A 20,000-nucleotide genomic window follows, 5' to 3' on the forward strand; every position below is an offset into this window, starting at 1 on the left:
TCCAAAGCCTGTTGTCGTTGAGTGACCCACATATCCAGTCAGGGACGTGCAAAGAATGTTAGAGAGGCAGGGGCTGAAATTTCTGAAAGGGCCTTTTGGTGAAAATCTCGAAAATAGCAGACCTCGTTGTGAGCTTGGAGGTCGGCTATTTTCGGTGCTTGATACCTCACTGAACTAAGCATAATCAAGTTAATACTGGCGATGTGGCGTAACGGCATGGATTTCTACACAGATGCTGCATTCAAGTTCAGGAGAGTTTGGACAAGGCAGTTCTCTTGAATGCTGCCATTTCTTTCACTATTGTAAAAATTGAATTCATGGTCTGGAAAGGGCACTTTTTACAGACGGATAAAAGGGCAGGGGCTCAAGCCCCCTTTGATGTCTATGTGTGCACGTGCCTGTATCCAGTGAAGTTGGGAGGGGTCTTAAGCCTCGGATATATTGCGCCAAAGCCCCTGATCTCTTATTACCGTTTATTATTTCTTCTTTTGAGCTTGTTTTCCCAGACATGGTTGCTTATTTCATTATTTCAATCATTATTTTCACCCCAATTAACGCTTCCAGTGCCAGCCCCTAGAGGGCACCAAAGAATGCCAGACTTTCTCCCATAGGGGACTGCATTAGCATCCGGGGGCTCACGTTGCAGTGACGCGCGTGCTCACGTTCGTGCACGTCATGGAAAGGTCCCGGATGATAATGCTAACAGAATAGCTATTCCCATTTTGTCATTTTAAAGATCATTTTTCGGCGATTTCGCCGTAAATAAACCTCGCGCCACATCCCTAAAAACACAATCCAGAGATATGGGCCTCCAAAGATGTGGTTTTTCATTGGATTCGGCGGCGATTCGCGGCGCCGTTCGCGGCTAACGGCCGGCATGGCGGCCCCCGGATTTGGAACACTGGATTTTAAATTTAGGCTCAGGCTTCAAAAGGCCTCGGATCATTTTATTCATTTCATTAAAAAAGCCGAACATGTTCGGGATAGGCACACTGGACGTCGTTCCGGAAGCGGCGCTGAACATTTGGTGAACATTGGGGGGCTCAAAAATGTATTTTAAACCATTTTTAATGGAATATATCGTCGGACCATGTAAAATGGCTAGCTGGCTAGCGTAGGACGAGCCAGGACCACCCACGACTCTACAAGCAGCTCAGGGTAAGTCAATTAATAAAAAAAGAATTGTATTGGATTGAAATAAAGCCGAACATGTTCGGGATAGGCACAGAATGAGTTAAGTTAAAAACTTATTTCCAAGTCCCCTACTACAGTATATAGTCACTGTCAGGCAGAAACCTTGTATCTCCAAGTCTCAAATTTGTAATTTTTTTCGAAAAGCAATGCCCTGCTACATCATACAAGGCCGTCGCACAAAAGTAGTGTAAACAGCCGATCTACAAGCACACAACGCCTCGCGGTGCGAGGCGTTGTGTGCTTGTAGATCGGCTGTTTTCACTACTTTAAATCATTTTTAAAATGATAAATACGAAACAAACGGTTTTGGACATACAAGGTTTCCACCCGACAATGACGATGCTGTCCCCTGCTGGTTGGTCTTGGGGAAGGTGTAGAGTACTACCATAGAGTTTATATTGGAACTACAAATGTTAGCTAGCTGGTAAATGATCAAACAGATCATGTTGTGACTTTTGTACTTCAATTCTTCCTTGGCTTACAGCACAACGTCACGTGTTTGGTCACCATACCGTTTTCATTTCTTAGTTTCTACATGATGTGGTTTATTTCAGAGTAAAATGTCATGTATTAATCACTCTTACCATTCAGATAAATGCGAATGTTTATTACTGTTGCATTGCTTGCCTAGGTAGGCAGCACTGTAGGGCAGGCCTGGTACCCCTGGACCCCTAAACCATGAGGTCTGGTGAAGGGATTACAATAATTATTTCAATATATTTGCCTAGTAAGAAATTCAGAGATATAATGATTCTTTAAGAAGAATTCTGCCACCGTCAGTCAGTCAGTTGAAAGCTCTAGAGTTATACAGTAGTTATAGCTAAAGTTAAACAGACCTTGTCATACATGCTGACACTTTGGCATAGTTACGTTTGAGTACTGTTACACAAACACTGTCTCACATACAGTAGGCCTCCATTCTCCTGCACCTACAGTACTGTACAGTATTCTCTTTTCCTCTCTGTTCCACTCTTCCACTCCCATCCAACTTCATCTATAATTCACCTTCTTCACTCACGCCGTCTCTCACAACTCAATTGACTACATTCTATTGACATGGACATTGTTGTCATGAGCCTCTGCAGAGGAAATTCATAATAGAAAATAGACAAATAAGTCAGTGTGTGTGTGTGTGTGTGTGCGTGTGTGTGTGTGTGTGTGTGGGGGGGGTTATACTGTAGGTGTTCTGTCTCTCTCTGTGCCTCTCTCTCAAGCATGCACAGAGTGTGTGCGTGCGTTTGTGCATGCGCACACGCACGCACGCACGCACGCACTATGGCGGCTTTTCCGTGCCAGCTAAGCGAAGCGACGCATGTGTGGCAAATGGCTTTTTGTTTACATATGCGTGCGTGCATGCATGCGTTAGTTCTGCTCCAGTGGCACTCCGGGGCACACGTTGCGCTGCATCAAAGCGTCTGGACGCATCGCGTCTTTACACGATGGTTCCGCGAAGGTACGCGTGACATGTCATGTAAAAAAAATAAAAAAATTAAAAATAAAATTCTCAGATTTTTTTTTTTTTTTACAGAATTTAATTCTGTAAATGTACAGTGATTCTTATATCAATGGTTTAATTGTATTCGTTTTAAGCAGTAACTCATTCCAGTTCAAATACAGACCAAACCATTCAATTCTATGCCATTGCCATCCACTATTGTTGCCTGTTCCGTTGCATTTAACAATGCAGATCTAAGAGTTTAAATATATTTTACTCTGTTGTGAGTAAAAATTAATCTGATTATTATAGAAGAGGGCTTTGCACATAAAGAGTGCTGCTGCATTATATCCTATATAAATTATATGAAGAAGTAATCCATTATTTGGGGTGACGACAACCAGAATGCAGAATAGACTATCATTAGTTGGCTGAGAATAATGCCACAATGTTTTAAATGATCTAATGTAACTTTGAGAAGCGCAGAGCTGGTCAGAGTCCAATCAGACCATCTGCAGGAGCGCTAATTGGGTTGACTCGTTGACCTAGGCCGACCTATGCAATGACAGTAGGCCTATTAATTCATTTATCAAAATATCAAAATTCATTCAATTTGTCCACACATCCAGTGTGGAAGACAGACAGACAGACAGACAGACAGACAGACAGACAGACAGACAGACAGACAGACAGACAGACAGACAGACAGACAGACAGACAGACAGACTGATTGATTTCATTTTCCCATTGCACTGTATGCATATAGAGAACGTCAAGTCAGTCAGTTTCAGCACCACAGCCCCTCATCACACAGATAGACAGCTGTTAAAAGTGGTTGCACATAAACAGAAATAGGCCTCTAATATTTGACAATTTGGCCAATGTTTAATTTGTCACGGTTAAGGTATGTCCTCACCGGCGAATTAGCGAAAGCGACGTGAATAAAGGTCTCTATCTCTCTCTCTCTCTCTCTCTCTCTCTCTCTCTCTCTCTCTCTCTCTCTCTCATGATATGTATACATTGTATAGGCCTAGGCCTATATGTGATGTTCTGTCATGACAAACAGCCTTCTTTTTTTTCCAATACTCTCCAATACTTCTGAACATTTGGAATCAGTTTTGAAAGAAGATCTGACACTGTCATGACAGCGCTTCTGCCTATACGCTGATGCATGTGTGAATGAATAGCCTTAATCAGTCAAGCAACGAAACATTCCCTGGTTAAATTAAAGTATATAAATAGGCTAAACAAATAAAATAAACAGCATTTGTTATTTTAGTCCGTAACACAGCACTTTTCTTTGTATGAATCAACACTTATTCGTTCAGTTTAATAGTCCCAAAAATCCAGCGCTGGGCGCAAGGCCGCGCCGGGAGGCCCCACCGCCGCAGGGCGCTCGCTCAGAGACAGAGACACCTCGTCAACCTCGTCCTCTCCCTCGTCAGCTCTGTGCTCATTTTGCCACTCTGCAAACTCGTTGTCTGCATTTTGGGCCGGAGGAGCGGCAGCAGCAGCATCCTCATCCTCTCCATCTGGTCTTGGTGCAACAGGCACATATATTTGTATTTTTTTTTTTTCCCCTCAAGCCCGACCCAGCCCAAAGCCCGACATGTGCGTGACAAATTGAGCCCGGCCCGGCCCGCGCCGCGCCGACCCGTCGGGTCCCGTCGGGCTCGGGCTGAAATTCTAAGCTCTTGTGTGCAGGCTGCTGCCTCAGTAGGCCTATGCACTCCAGCCGACAAGTGTGTGACTGCATGCCCTGGTTCTGCTGCTGCTCACTGTGCACTCTTGTGACGTTGTTTTAGGCAGAAACAGTTGTCTGATTTTCACAGTAAAAAGATGAGTCCAATTACCAGTAGCCTACTTTCCTTCTACTCCACTACACTTCGGATCCTTTTGTAAGGTGTTGTAGCCTATTCATTTTAAGCTCTAACTCATTCATGAACACAAGGGTCCATTTGGTTTCATCTTATGTTCTAAATAAAATAAAGGTTAACGTCAGTCTTGCCTGACTTTCATGAGGGCAGAGGTATAGGCCTACTTTTTTTTTTTCTTTTCTCGGTTATATACACGGCAGCACGTCATTACTTTCTTTCTGACAGTGGATTTCAACCAGTGGTCCGGGGCCCCCCAGTGGTTCTTGAGGGGGTGCCAGGTGTCTGTCTGTCTGTCTGTCTGTCTGTCTGTCTGTCTGTCTGTCTGTCTGTCTGTCTGTCTGTCTGTCTGTCTGTATATATAAAGATATTGGCGAAGCATACGTTGTGCCATTGACCGTTAAAATGTTTAATTGGCCGGTAATTATAAAGTCCACCGGACACTGTGACCGGCTGGGAAAATGTCTCCCTTATATCATTTGGCTCCCTTTAGGCTATTTTATCAGATTTAAGCCTATTATTCTTATTATTATTTGGTTAAAGTAGTAGGCTACAACCATTAAAACAACATCATCATTTTTGTATCATGATCTGTCAGCATGGTTTAAATCCCGAAGGGTGAGCGTGCTGCGGGCTGCTTCTTCTGTGCTGTGCGCTGTTAAAATCAGCCTATTCGTCGTACGATGGTGACGCGCGTTGAAAATATCAGAGCTACAAGCTCACAACTCGTCGCAATTCGCCACGCTATGAGCTTGTATATCTGCTATAGATACGCAACACGGGGCGAGCTGCCTGCAGCTCTAGCGCTTGTCCCAAATCAGCGCTGTCTTGTTCGCTGGAGACCCTGCAGAGTCGGGGTTTACCAGTGGCGTCAGTTCAGCAAAAGCTAAGGTATGGCAACATGACTGGTGTCTTGCACGCGCGCCCTCGCGTGCGTGCAAGACACCAGTCATGTTGCCATACCTTAGCAACAGACATGATGAAAAGTACATTTTATTATTTCATCCATCCATTCATTACACATCCATTACACATGCAGTGTCAGCGTTACACTTGTCAAGCCGACATTTCATTGAATTCATAGGGTATTTATTTTTGTTCGATATGATTACAGTATATTGAGTCTACAGCAGTGGGTCTCAACCAGTGGTCCGGGGACCACCAGTGCTGTGTTGGTCCTTGAGGGGTTAGGGTTTCCATGCAGGTGATCTCCAGTTAAAATATGGAGAGTAACCAAACGGAACTATATAGACCCTTAACTCTTGAGAGCGTAAAATGAAACCAAATGGACCCTGCCTGCCTTGGTTTTGTACTGCGCCGTTGGTTCGTTCTGGGCGAGCGGTTGTTTTTTGTGCAACTAAAATACTCCTGTGCACATTACATTGGCGTAGGCCTATAGGAAAAAATAAATAAAGCCAAGGAGAACTATTAACGGCGAAACACAGGCCCACGAACAAAATATTTATATAGCGAATGGGCCTATATTTGTTTAATTTCGCCGTTTTAAAGCACCATGCTGGCGAGGAGGCTGCGCAAAAAAAGTGATTGTGCTGTCAAACAATGAAACTATATGGAATCTATGAAGGTTGTGGGGATCCCTGCTTCATCTCTCTCGCCTGTGACACCACGCAAAGCGTTTCGGGGTATTCCGAGTTTTGCACGATCTGATCATCTGCTTCAAATACCACCAGTGGTCCTTGAGGCTTGAGGTGGTCCACAATCCCCAGCTTATTAATGATGGAGTTGGACAGTTGGTAACCAAATGGACCTCGGCGCTTGCCGAGATCTCTCTCTCTCTCTCTCTCTCTCTCTCTCTCTCTCTCTCTCTCTCTCTGCTCTCACTGGGCGCAGTGGGGCAAAGTAACTAAGTAGATTTACTTATACTGTATACTCAAGTAAAATGTTGAGGTAATTAAAAGATATGATTAGGCCTATTATATTATAAAACATCCATTGATCCACTTTAGCCGTACGTTTTATGCCTATATGCCTATAACAAGACAACTAAAGGAAAGAGAGAGAGGGGGAGGGGTTATTATTACCCTTATTACTATACTACTAACTGGTAACCTCGCACACCAGGCTTTACTAACTAGGCAAGGGGCTGCCTCTCCGCTGAGCGCATGCATGCATTGCTGCGTGACAGACAGACAGACAGACAGACAGACAGACAGACAGACAGACAGACAGACAGACAGACCTGGCCCTATTGCGAAGAGCAAATTGGCGTTGTACAGTAGTTATCTAAACCGGAGCATGGAGGAGCTTGGAACATGCATGGTACAAAAAAAATGGCGGAATGGCAGAGAATCTATGCAGATTAGCAGTAGGCCTAAATGGTGAGGCCACATTCTCATAATATAATTCGGTTTAGTCGTGCGAATGGGAGGGGTGAAGTTGCCACATTCTTGCATATTTAATTGATACGTTTGCGCTCGCACTGCACTTTGTCATCCGAAACAAGGAATCGTCCGTGCACGTCTGTCCAGGGACATGAATGTATCCAAGCTGCATAATAATGCCTCCTCCATCTCCCTGTGTGTAACCGCAGGACCCCCGCAAGCGCCGCATTAGCCTATTTATCAGCGGTCAACGTTCGTAAACGGGCAATCAAAAAATAAAACCAGCGGCGGCGGGAGAGTCTCGCAAAATCTACCAGCAATAAACCAGACAGAAAATACTTTAGCAAGATATGAATATCTACGAAGAGGACAACGTCTCTCTCTCTCTCTCTCTCTCTCTCTCTCTCTCTCTGCCCCTCGTCTTGCCCTCCGCTGGCTCACTCGCTGCGCAAAAGCGTCTCCATTTGGACATGATTTGGCACAGAGAGCAGCGCGCGCGAGCTAGGGCGAGAGACCCACACATCGGCCTATATTATATTAGCCTATAGCCTATATATGATATACAAGTGACTCCAGAAGCACTTTCCTTTCATCTAAATGTGAGCAACTCCTCACAAATAATACACTATGTGCGATGGAGGGAGGGGTGATCAGAAATTAAATCAATGAGGGGAGGAGGCGGCCAGAATGGTCAGAAATCTAATGTAACCTAACCCTAACCCAAAGCCCGATACATAATTGACAATTGGAGACCGGCCCGGCCCGAAGACCGACATTTTTCTAAACAAGCTTAATTGCAGAGTGCGTGTAGCGGCGGCCTTTTGTTTTCATTACATTTTAAATATTGGTGAAGAACAGAGACATGATACCCCTTTCCAACTGTCTTTATTCAATTGTGAAACAGGTCCCGACTCCCGAGGACAATTTAACAATGAACAATCCTTTGAGTTTGCGTTGTGCGACATTTGTGCAATTAAAATAAACAATCTCAAGTTAAGTATGTGTATAAAATATTAGAATGAATAGCCTTAATCAGTCAAGCAACGAAACATTCCCATTCCCTGGTTAAATTAAAGTATGTAAATAGGCTAAACAAATAAAATAAACAGCATTTGTTATTTTAGTCCGTAACACAGCACTTTTCTTTGTATGAATCAACACTTATTCGTTCAGTTTAATAGTCCCAAAAATCCAGCGCTGGGCGCAAGGCCGCGCCGGGAGGCCGCACCGGCGAATAATCCAATCAGACAGCAAGCAGCTGAAATTAAATAAAATACATTTATAAATAAATGATAAGATCACAAGAGACCAAGATGACTACATTCTACGTTGGCCATTGGGTATATATTGCCAACAGTTAAAGGCTAGGCTGTACTCACCGATCTTATAAATTGTGATGAAGAAAATCGTTCAACGATGTCCTTCGCTCGGAGATGGTTCTGCCCGCAGCGCTGAAAACCCGTTCACTGGAACTGCTGCTGGCCGGGATGCAAAGCACAGATCTTGCCAATTTTTTTCTTTATTTATTTTTCTCAAGCCCGACCCAGCCCAAAGCCCAACATGTGCGTGACAAATTGAGCCCGGCAGGCCAGGCCACTGCTCAGAGCTGAAGTTAACAACAAAACAAACAAATAACGAAATAAAGGTCTAAACACAACATAACTGAACAGAACTAAACAAATAATAAATAAAGCAATTTAACTGACAACTTAACCAGAAGGCAGCCATTCCGAAGGGCTCAACTTAGGAACACCAAACAAAACAAAAACAGTTAAATAAATAAATAAATAAATAAATAAATATAAATAAATTAACGAAATATGTATAGTCTCAATCAGTCAAGGATTAAAACATTTGGTTAAAATGCAAATATAAAAATGGGCAAAACAAATAAAATAACCAGCATCTGTTATTTTAGTCCATAAACACAACACACTTCTACTTAATATATTAGTCCCAACCAGCAGGGCGCAAGGCCGTGACTCATGCATGCGCTGATCTGAAAGTTACATTTCAACATCACATCATCGCCCAAATAATAATAAATAATATATTCGGAATGGCGGGGTGTTTCCAGAAAATGAAACGAAATCTATTTGGTTTCACTTTATACTCTAAAGATTTAAAAGATCCATTTGGTTAACAACTCTCCATAATTTAGCTGTGGACCACTTGGAACTTCCCCCAAGGACCAACGGTGGTCCTTGGCCAACGGTGGTCCTTGGGGGGGGGACCACCAGGACCACCAACTCACCAAAGGACCACCGGTGGTCCTTGAGGGTCTGTATTTTATCCCAATTCAAATAGGCCTATATAAAGCAAATTTGCTACGTCAGCCAAGGAGCACAGAGAGCATGCAGCCCACAGTGGAGACAGACCAACTGTGATGACCCATCCCTTAACTGTGATTCTAATGGCCTTCTCTGTTAATGTGTAGGAGGAGGGGACCAGCCTGCAGGGGGGTGTTTGGAGGAGGCGACACACCTGGCTCCAATCAGCCATATAGAGTATTTAAGCAGGCTGGTCAGAGCATTTCTCCCTCTCTCTCCTATCCAGGGAACAATGGTTTTGTTTGGTTCTTTTTGAGTTTGGTTATTTCTTCGTTCTGCCTTTGCACATAGATTACATTATCACACATCCACACATGCACTCCATTACTGATCTTACTGACTATTCCTAACATATTCCACATATACATTTATGTTATGTTTGATTTAGTTATAAATAAATATATTTTGCATTGTTATCCTGTGTGTCGTCTCCCATATTTGTCATGATTTGAGTCAGGTCATGACAAGATGGGGGCTCGTCACTCTTTAGCCTAAGTTAGTGATAGATTTGGTTTAAACTTAAGATTTTCTATCAGTCATTAGGTTTTGCTTGTTTTCTTGTTCTTAAGTTGAACAAGTTGTTTTGGGAGACACACACGGGTTTGGATTTTGTTTGGGGGGAGAGAGCATTAGCAACTCAAATGTTTTCAATTTTGTATGTAATGAGTGACCTTGGGGTTCCAACTCCTGATAGCTTTTAGCAGGGTTTTGCCACATGGTAACTCACTGTTTGTTATTTTGTATTTTTTTTGTTTAGACTGTGTTCCACACAAGATGGAATGGGGTAGTGCCACTGGGATGCTTCGCGGGAGGCTCACTCAGGAGGGCTACTGAAGACTAGGGTTGAGCTGGTCAGTTAGATGGTGGTAGGCAGTTTAGGGGAGTTGGGCTCCGGGGTCTCTTGCTACTTTTCTTTTTGAAACTTTTGTACGTTAGTTTTTTTAAAGGAAAACAAGATGAGTTTGATCGAGGAGTTCATTCAGGCCCCTTCTGTGGAGGTGCTGGAAAAATGCACAAAAGACCAGTTGTTAAAAATAGCAGAACACTACAAAATTGAGATTCGTGACAAGCGGACAAAGATTAGGGTTAAGATCTTTCTGGTGGACAGCTTGGTGACACAGCAAGTGTTACCGGAGGGTGAACTGGAGGATGAGACCGTAGAGGAATCAAATGCACAAGATGGTAAAACATTTTCATTTTCTTCTGGACAATTAACTTTTGAACAACAAAAGGAATTACTTAACATCAAACTGTCACATGAGATGGAGATCGAAAAGATAAAACAAAAGACTGAATTGCTAAAGTTAGAATTGGAAGAAAATAAGTTTAAATTGAGTGTTGGCGAAACAAAGAAATTTAATGCTGGTTCTAACTTGCAACTACTTCCCAAGTTTTCAGAGAAAGATCCAGATCTGTTCTTTTCCCTTTTTGAGCGTGTGGCAGACTCCAGGGGCTGGTCTGATGGTGAGCGCACTCTACTGCTCCAATGTGTTCTGACAGGTAAAGCCCAGGAGGCCTATGCTTCATTAACAATTACAGAAAGTCAAAAGTATGAGGTGGTTAAAAGTACAGTGTTGCGGGCATATGAATTGGTACCGGAAGCTTATAGACAGCGTTTCAGAAATGAGAGGAAAAAGGAACATCAGACATACGTTGAATTTGTGAGAGAGATGTTGGTCCAGTTTAACCGATGGTGTGTAGCATCGGAGGTTAAAACTTTTAAAGAGCTTTGTGACTTGATAACTCTTGAACAATTCAAAAACTGTGTACCGATTGATATTTCTACTTACATAACTGAGAGGAAGGTTAAAACGCCCCAAGAAGCAGCTGTCTTGGCTGATGAATACTGTTTAACACACAAAAATGTATTTGACTATACGCATCAGACCGGTAGTCCAGTGTGTTCGGGCAAAGGTTTTGAGGGGCATGGGGATTCAAATTTTTCCAAATTTGAAAATGGTTCAGTGAAGGAGGATGACTCTAATGTTTGTAATTTTTGCCATCGACGTGGGCATTGGAAAAAGGACTGTTTTGCTCTTAAAGCTAAGGAGAAATTAAGTGGGGCACAAATCAAACCTGTCGCTTTGGCTGCACCTGTCATTCCCTCACCTCAGTTAATTGATAACAAGGAAGGTGTTTCTGACATCAGGTCTAACTCTAAGGCTGACTATTCTCCATTTCTTTCAGAGGGTTATGTGTCACTGCCTGGTGGAAAGGCGGTTAGAGTTAACATCTTGAGAGATACAGGTTCATTACATACTTACATCCGGGAGGACGTAATCCCATTCTCCTCAGTTTCAGACACAGGCAATTTCATTTTAATGCAAGGTATGGGTATGGAGGTCATTCCAGTACACCTGCATGGAGTGAGCATAGTCTGTGGGTTTGTTGGTGGGGAGGTGGTGGTGGGAGTGCGGCCTAAGTTACCAGTGGAAGGGGTTGACATAATCCTAGGTAATGATTTGGCAGGGGATGAAGTGTGGGCTGATGCTCAATCTCAAAACATGGTTAACCACGTCCCATTGCACCGTTTCAGTTCACAAAAGGTGAAAACGAAGGTGTATAAACCATACGGTGCTCGGTTGCCGGCGTCCCAAAGCTCCAGTGACGTCCCCTACGTTGATCCTGCATTGGGCGTAGGCACAGTGTTGTCTTCTTCGGCGGGGGAGGTTAAGGGAGGGGGATTTGGGCCGGCAGATGAGCATGTGTTACAAGTATGGTTAAACAACCCTGAGACATTAAAAGCTGTACCCAAAGTACTGGGACGCTTGGATGAGCCAAAAATGAATGAATTGATTTCTATGGTTAATCGCTGTCCCTGCCAATTTAAGACTAACTTTGCACAGACTTTAAGATTATCATCAGTGTTACCAAACTGGACTTGTCATCATTCATGTATGATTATGTAGACAAAGTAGGTTCTGCCTAATTGATTTTCTGATCTTCTTTGATGTTTGTCTATATTTATTAACCAGTATTTGTGCCTGCATTCACCTATTCTGTCACTTGTCTCTCTTAAATATGCTCCTACAGATGCCAAGGTTGCGGAGGACATGAATTGGTGGTTGGATGGGTCATGTACTGTATACGTCTAGTTAATGGTTAACTGTATAGGTGAACTAAATGTTACGGAGTACCTGTTTGGTCTCCTCTCTTATGGGGGGGGCTGTGATGACCCATCCCTTAACTGTGATTCTAATGGCCTTCTCTGTTAATGTGTAGGAGGAGGGGACCAGCCTGCAGGGGGGTGTTTGGAGGAGGCGACACACCTGGCTCCAATCAGCCATATAGAGTATTTAAGCAGGCTGGTCAGAGCATTTCTCCCTCTCTCTCCTATCCAGGGAACAATGGTTTTGTTTGGTTCTTTTTGAGTTTGGTTATTTCTTCGTTCTGCCTTTGCACATAGATTACATTATCACACATCCACACATGCACTCCATTACTGATCTTACTGACTATTCCTAACATATTCCACATATACATTTATGTTATGTTTGATTTAGTTATAAATAAATATATTTTGCATTGTTATCCTGTGTGTCGTCTCCCATATTTGTCATGATTTGAGTCAGGTCATGACACCAACGCATGCTCGCATGAACGTCTGGATGTTTTATTTGATATACACGTCTACACACACGCACGCACGCACGCACGCACACACACACACACACACACACACACACACACACACACACACACACACACACACACACACACACACACACACACACACACACACACACACACACACACACACACACACACACACACACACACACACACACACACACACACACACACACAGACACACACACACACACAAACACACACACAGCCTCCCATGCAATGTATGGTGGTGAAATGAAAGGAGGGAGCAGGAAGGAAGGATAGCCAGCTGCTTCATCTGTCCTCAGAAGCCTACAGGGGAAACAGACTGGCTGCTGAGCATCCTGGCAGCCTAGAACACCGCTTCCTATCATATTCTGTCTCTCGCCCATCCACCAGTAACCTGCGGCTGCGTACTGCAGTGTTCCTATGGATATTCTATAACAGAGAGCTATAGCATTCTGTCCAGTCAACGTAGCCACAAGGCAGCACTGTATGTAAACAGTCAAACTTGGTTTGATTTTTTTGTTTTACCCTGAGGATGTCAGTGTGCAGACTCCAAACAAAATGCTAACACAAGTTTCTTACAGATAAGTATGCCATCTGCCTCACAGAGCACCCTGCAAACATCCTGCTGATACTGTACAATACACCAGTATAATGCTGTGGGTTGGCCTTTTTTGTACAGTATCGACTCCATGGTGTAAACTGCACTTTGGGGATATTTAAACCATTCGATTATAGCTATTCAAAATAGTGTGTTACTTCGTGCCGCGCTATGAGCTTGCAGATCTGCTATTTATTTAATCATGCCTCTGCCTTTCTCTTTCTAAAATATCAAAAGTACATATAATAAACAGTGTAGCTTGCCTAAAATACTAGCATATTGTAGCATAAACCTCTATCTCCCTAGCACATGATACCAAATCCCTAATTAAGTTCCATAGCTACACTAATATCCTTATTGGCAGCATCTCATAAGGAAACTACGATGCAAGGCAGACAAGCTCAATCACAGCTGCTTAGCAAGTTCCGCGCACCAGCAAATTCTCATGTAGCTCTCAGTTGATTATACAGCTTATTGTCATGGTAGAGTTGACTTCCTGCATTTAGGTTCTAACACCACCAGTTCCTAACACTTATTGGGTGAATGTAACAAGCAATATTTAAAGGTCTCATGACAGGGTATTAGGTCCTCTCCTTTTTTTTACCTCCCAGGGATTCCCAAATTGTGGTGGGCTGCATAAGCTGCCTCTAGCACAGTGGTTCTCAAACTTTTTCATGTCAAGGACACATTAGGGTCCATTTGGTTCCATTTGTACACTTTCTTAGTTATGGACAAGGGTCCATGTGGTTCCTAAGTATCATTTAGCCGGGGACCCCCTTGGAACTCCCTCAAGGACCACTAAGGGTCCGCGGACCCCACTTGCTCCAATGCTCTAGCATGCGTGAGATTAATAGTGTAATGGTGGTGCTGGTGTTATATATATTTTTTTAAACACCCGTGTGAAGTGATGATACTGTTGATAGACCCATGTGATGTCACAGGATAGACCCACATGACGACTCATCATTATATTGTTCAATCAGAAAATCAGCCTCACAAAAACCCTATCCGATCACCTACATTCCTCGAATTTGGACCTAGCATCTGCCAATGATCTGATCTTTTCAGTTATCCATACCCTAAGCGAAAGAAATATTAGAACTGTCCTTATTGTTTGTTGCCACAATTGATTAGCCCCTGCTCTAAAAAAGCCAGCCCCCCCATAGCCCGCTGCAGAAAAGGGACATAGATACGTAATACTATAGGTATTTGATACACTGTCCATTTTGCTTGGACATACACACAAAGTCACATATTGGAACGGCAAGCACCACTCAAAAATATTATCAATACACTCTGAAGTCTCTCAACTTTGACCTTTCACCAAACGAATACCTCAGCAGGTCAGTTCACTTTTTCTTTTCAAACCATGTGAGAAGGGCAATCAGGGAATTCAGTGCCCAGTGCCAACACACCCCAAACACAGGGATTTGGTGCGTCCTCCGCAGAACCGCGGACAATCAGACACAGATACTAATGGTTTTCTGAAATCGTTGGGTCAACTGAATTCCTACTATTTAGTACACACCCCCCAGGCATCGCATGCCAAGTTTGCGATCAATCGGTCGGACGGCGCCTGAGTTGTAACAGAGATGTTGTGAATTCATAGATACTAAAGTTAGATTTCTGGACAACTGCCGATCTGACCAACTTCCCACTCGGTACATCACTCCCTCTGGTCCTCAGCAAATACATGCATTGAAGTCCATCTGCTGGACAGTTCTTGAGATATGTGACGGACAGACAAACAGACGCTCTGTGAATTCACAGATGAATGTTGGCCCTACGCTAAGAACGCTATAGGATTCGTGTGGTTAAAGGAACACTCAGGATTTTAACGTGTATATTCACTGAACAGAAAACCATCCATCGTCACCTCATGACACAGTCTCATTATGCCTCTGCTAGCATCAGCTCTCTGTGCAGAAAAAACCTGCTTCAGCCCATTCACCACTGCTATATACGATCACCAAATATCATCCTGTGTATTAGCTGGCATCTGAAATGCAAGGGATATCGCTGAATTATGAACTCATTGAATATACATGCTCTGTGTTTCCTCATAGCAGGAGGTATAAGCTTTAACTCACCTGCTCCCGGAAGTGCTCGGCTATATCAATGAATATAGAACAAGTACTGAGTGACTTGTGAAATCCCTATAGCCTTTTCCCATCGCCCTGTCTCTCTCTCTCTCTCTCTCTCTCTCTCTCTGGGATATAGCCTGTATATGATATGATATGATAATGGAAGTGAAGCCAGAGAGATAATATAATGGGAGTGTGATCAGTGGGTTCCATATAGCTCCGAGAGAGAGGGTGCGTGCGTGTGTGTGTGTGTGTGCGCGAGTGTGTGCGTACGTGTGCACGTTGGGGGGGTCGGGGGGTGGGGACTATCATCTCTCTACCTTCATAAAGGACTGATATCAGCCCAGAAAGCTGAAGAGGAGAGGAGAGAAAGGGAAGTGGAGAGAGACAAGCAGAAAGAGAGAGGGAGGGAGGGAGGGGGGAGACTGAGGCAGAACTCACAAAAAGACTGTTAAGACTCAATTAATGCTGAGACATGAGATGGCCCTGCCACCGATAATGACACACACACAGAGAGAGAGAGAGAGAGAGAGAGAGAGAGAGAGAGAGAGAGAGAGAGATAGAGAGAGAGAGAGAGAGAGAGAGAGAGAGGTGTAATGGAAGCATCTCGAGGAGAGGAAATAAGAGTAGATAGTGTTAAATCTATTCATGACTCATTATGTCTCGCCGCGGCTCAAAGCTTCCCCTTGACGTCTTTCTCAGACCTCCTTTCTTTTTCCCTCCATCTTTCCTTGGCCTCCCTTCATCTCTCTCTCTCTCCTCCGGCAGCATCCTCTTTGTTTACTATCTCTTCCTCCATTTGAGCCGTTTATCTTTGTCCCTCTCCTCCTCTCATTACAGCATCACATCTCTCCCCTCTCTCTCCGTCTCTCTCTCTCTCTGTCTCTCATTTCCTTCTGCTCTATGCTAATTTCTATCTAACTAATTGCTCTCTCTCTCATCATTTTCCTATCTTTCTTATATTCATCACTAGCTTCTTTTTTTTTGTCCTGGCCAGGCTGACAGGCTATAAGGCTGGGAGGCGTTTTGTTATCGCTATTGTTATCGACAACGTCTGTCTGATTGTGCGTGTTTGTCTGTATCTGTGCGCACGTAATCCTGGACACCTCTGGACTGATCGGCGTCAAACATTGCATGCAAATACTGGTAGTAGGCCAAGGAAGACACACTCCACCAAAAAGCAACTCCCCAAATGTGCTCATTTCAAAACGCAAGGCAAGGCACAAATGGTCTTGTGTGTCATGTGATAAATGACGGTCGAACAGGGTTTTGATATCCCATACAGTTTGCCTGTAATTGGCTATAAAATATGTGGGCTGGACAGCCATGGGTAGGCCACCAGACTGGCAAAGACCTGCGTTCCAAGGTGTGCACATTTCTAGTTAGCTTGTCTTTTTGATTGTTTGTTTTTTCTCACTTCTATCACTTCTACCTTCTTTGTCTCTCTCTTCGATTGTTTTTTACTCACTCCCTTATTCCCCCACTCAAAACATCCTCTTCTTAGAGCCAAAACCTGCACAGAATATACTGTATCACCAAATCTAACAGACAGAGACGGAGTGCAATACGATTGCTAAGCACATGGATTACCTCCCTACTGATTTTGGTGAGCCCATGATGACCTTTAATCTAGCGCCACCCTTAGGCCAAACCTTCCACTTGCACACAACACTTACATCAACATTTAATGGGCAGATTGCCATGAAACTTGCTGACTACATTCATTCTCCCTGAAAGATTAACCTTGACTATTTGAGTGACCCCATGACCTACAGTATCTTCTAGCTAGCACGAACCTTTGGCCTGTTTTCAGTTGCTGTACAGTAAGGAGCATCACTCTAGGGCTGCTAGCGCTCCCCCTTCTTTCCATTCCTCTCATTCTCTTTCAGCTTAGTCTTTTCTTAGCGTCTCTTCTTTTTCCTTCTTCCGTTCTGTTTGCTCTCTTTTCTCTTCTTTCTCTTTTCTCTCCCAGTCATACTCAACCCCCCATCCCTTCTCTGTCTCTCTCTGTCTCTCTCCCTCTCAGAGGTGCAGCCAGAGCCTGAGTCCATTTCTTCTCTTTGGAGACCGGAGCTGACAGTCTGGTTCTGCCCAGCTTGGCTGCTGGCCCACTTTCTCTGTTCTCTCCTTCTGTCTCTGTCGCTTTCTTCTACTCTCTCTCTCCATCTCTGTCCCCCTTTTCACTCTCTCTCTCTGTCTCTTCCTCCCCCTCTTGCTGTCTGATCATTGTTGTGTTGAGAGGTCTGTCTTCTCTGGGGATTTAGTAATCAATCAATCAATCCATCCATCCATCCATCCATCCATCCATCCATCCATCCACCCATCCATCCATCAATCACTTTACTGTGCATCTGAGTTTCTTTTCTTACATCTTCTTCTCCTGTCTTTTTTTTGTCTTCTTTTTTTCCCCAACACCTCAGAGCTAAGCTCCCAGCAGATTTCTTCTTTTTAATGTTGCTCCTGGTATGTGTCTGCAGGGCCCAGGGCTGTGTTTGGATTTGGAAGTGTTCTGTGTTTCCGAGTGGAACATGGAGGATGGAGGGGATTTAAAGTAGTGCTTCTCAACCTTTTCTGGCTCAAGAAACAAAGCAATAATACTGACCTGCAACCCCCTCTGCTACAACACACACATACTGGATACTGAACTTCCATCTAAACCATTATCCTTTAAATCTTATATTTGATTCATTATTGGAGAGATGGGACCCCATTATGCTGCTGCCTAAAATCTGCTCTTTCAAAACATTACCCCACCCACCACCATTAGTGGCCCTGATTTAATGCGGGAATTGAAAGTGTAACCCCAACTGGATGCCCCGGTGGGGAGAACCATGGGAGAACATGTTCCCCGTGCGGCAACGCTGGAAACATAGAACAGTGGCATATCGGCACGGCAGGCGAGGCGGCAGACCCGCGGCTGCGCGCGTCTGACGCTGCCGGTGTGGATTAGTTCATTGAAAATAATGGGGCTGTGTGTTTTGACACGCCGCTTCCGCGCCGCCTCCGCGTCCGGTGTGTGTTCCCCTTTAGACCTTCATCAGATTGCCTGATCTAAAGATTGCCCGAAGAAGGTATAAATACGACCGAAACGTTGTGATTCCCAATAAACCCCCTTTTTGCATTTGAAGACGGTGTGCGTGGACTTTTTTCTTATTCTATCTCTAATCATAAAATAATAACAACTTGACAGAAATTACGTGCGTTCGATTCGATTAATGTGTGCTTAATCAAGCAGTACAGACAATAAGCTACAAGTATTGTAATCTGACACCATGTTATTTATTGTTTATTTATTGTTACTGAAATGACACAATGGCTACTGTATGAGACTAGGGTCATCATCTTGTCTTGATGTGCCGGCATTCAGAATAAAAACCATCATAGTGAACCACTGTCAACATATTTATGGCCCACCCAGTATAAAGTGTGATGAAAAGCCTAATGTGTTGTCTTCTTAGGCGACGTCTGATGTCCCCAGTGAGACAAGAGGCGCAATCACCTTGAAGGATGACGTCGGTCAAGTGGATAATAAAAACCATAACACGACCAAACTCTGGCATCTGTCTGTCTCTCTGTCCACCTTCCTTTTCGTATCTACATTAACAGAATCCATAACTACCGTCTGTCTGTCTGTCTGTCTGTCTGTCTGTCTGTCTGTCTGTCACCTTGAGGACAAAATGACAGTCAAATACATAATGAACCAGAGCAGAGCAGCGATCTGCCTGCACCTGTCTGTCTGTCCAGGGGCGTCACAATGGGGGGGAAAGTGGGACTGAGTTACTAGGGCCCAAGGTGGAGGGGCCTTAATTATGTTGTACTTTAGCTATTGAAAAATAGCAGATATACTTGTAGATCTGCTATTTTTGAAAATTTGTGAAAATGTGTGCAAATCTTTGAATATATGTATTTTTAAGCGAACATTAGTAACTCAAATTTTGCTTCTGGGGGGTCCCTGGAACTAAATATTTTGAGACGGGGGTCCGTGGCCAACTGGCCAAATACATATCATTTTGGGGGCCCTTCACATGAATAGGTTTGAGCACCAATGACATGGAAACATAGGTTTCTTGCACACATTTTCACGATTTTTCAAAAATAGCAGATATACAAGCACTCTGTGCCGTGCTGTGAGCTTGTATATCTGCTATTTTTCAATAGTGAACATTCATGGGGGGCCCTACAGTGAATCCTTGTACCCAGGGCCCAGAATTTGGTGTGACGCCCCTGCACGCAGCAGAACCCTTGCGAGGATCTCCGCAGTCTTTTGTGCCGTCCTGTCTTCCTCTCTGTGTGAGCCGTGTGACTCGGGGAGTAAATTAACAGGAAGTGTGGGAAATGACAGGCGGCTGGGCTGCCAGCACACTCCTCCTCAGACACACAGAGTGACACGCGAGAGAGCTATCAGGGATACACGCGTGCACAGTCAGGCACGTGCACTCGCTAACATAAAAAAAGAGCATAGAAATACGCACTCACACACATAAACATATCTACTGTACTATGTATACACAGTTTTGCCAGAAGG

At 43.9% G+C, this 20,000-nt stretch overlaps 1 protein-coding gene across 1 annotated transcript in view; it reads right to left on the reverse strand.

Annotated features, from left to right (window-relative positions):
* tle2b (TLE family member 2, transcriptional corepressor b) overlaps positions 1–20,000 on the reverse strand; it is a 118,648-nt gene that overhangs the window by 56,265 nt on the left and 42,383 nt on the right. The gene's annotated exons all lie outside the window — the stretch shown is intronic.

This window comes from Nannobrachium achirus, assembly GCF_963921795.1.
Source record: "Nannobrachium achirus genome assembly, chromosome: 1".
NCBI lineage: Eukaryota > Metazoa > Chordata > Actinopteri > Myctophiformes > Myctophidae > Nannobrachium > Nannobrachium achirus.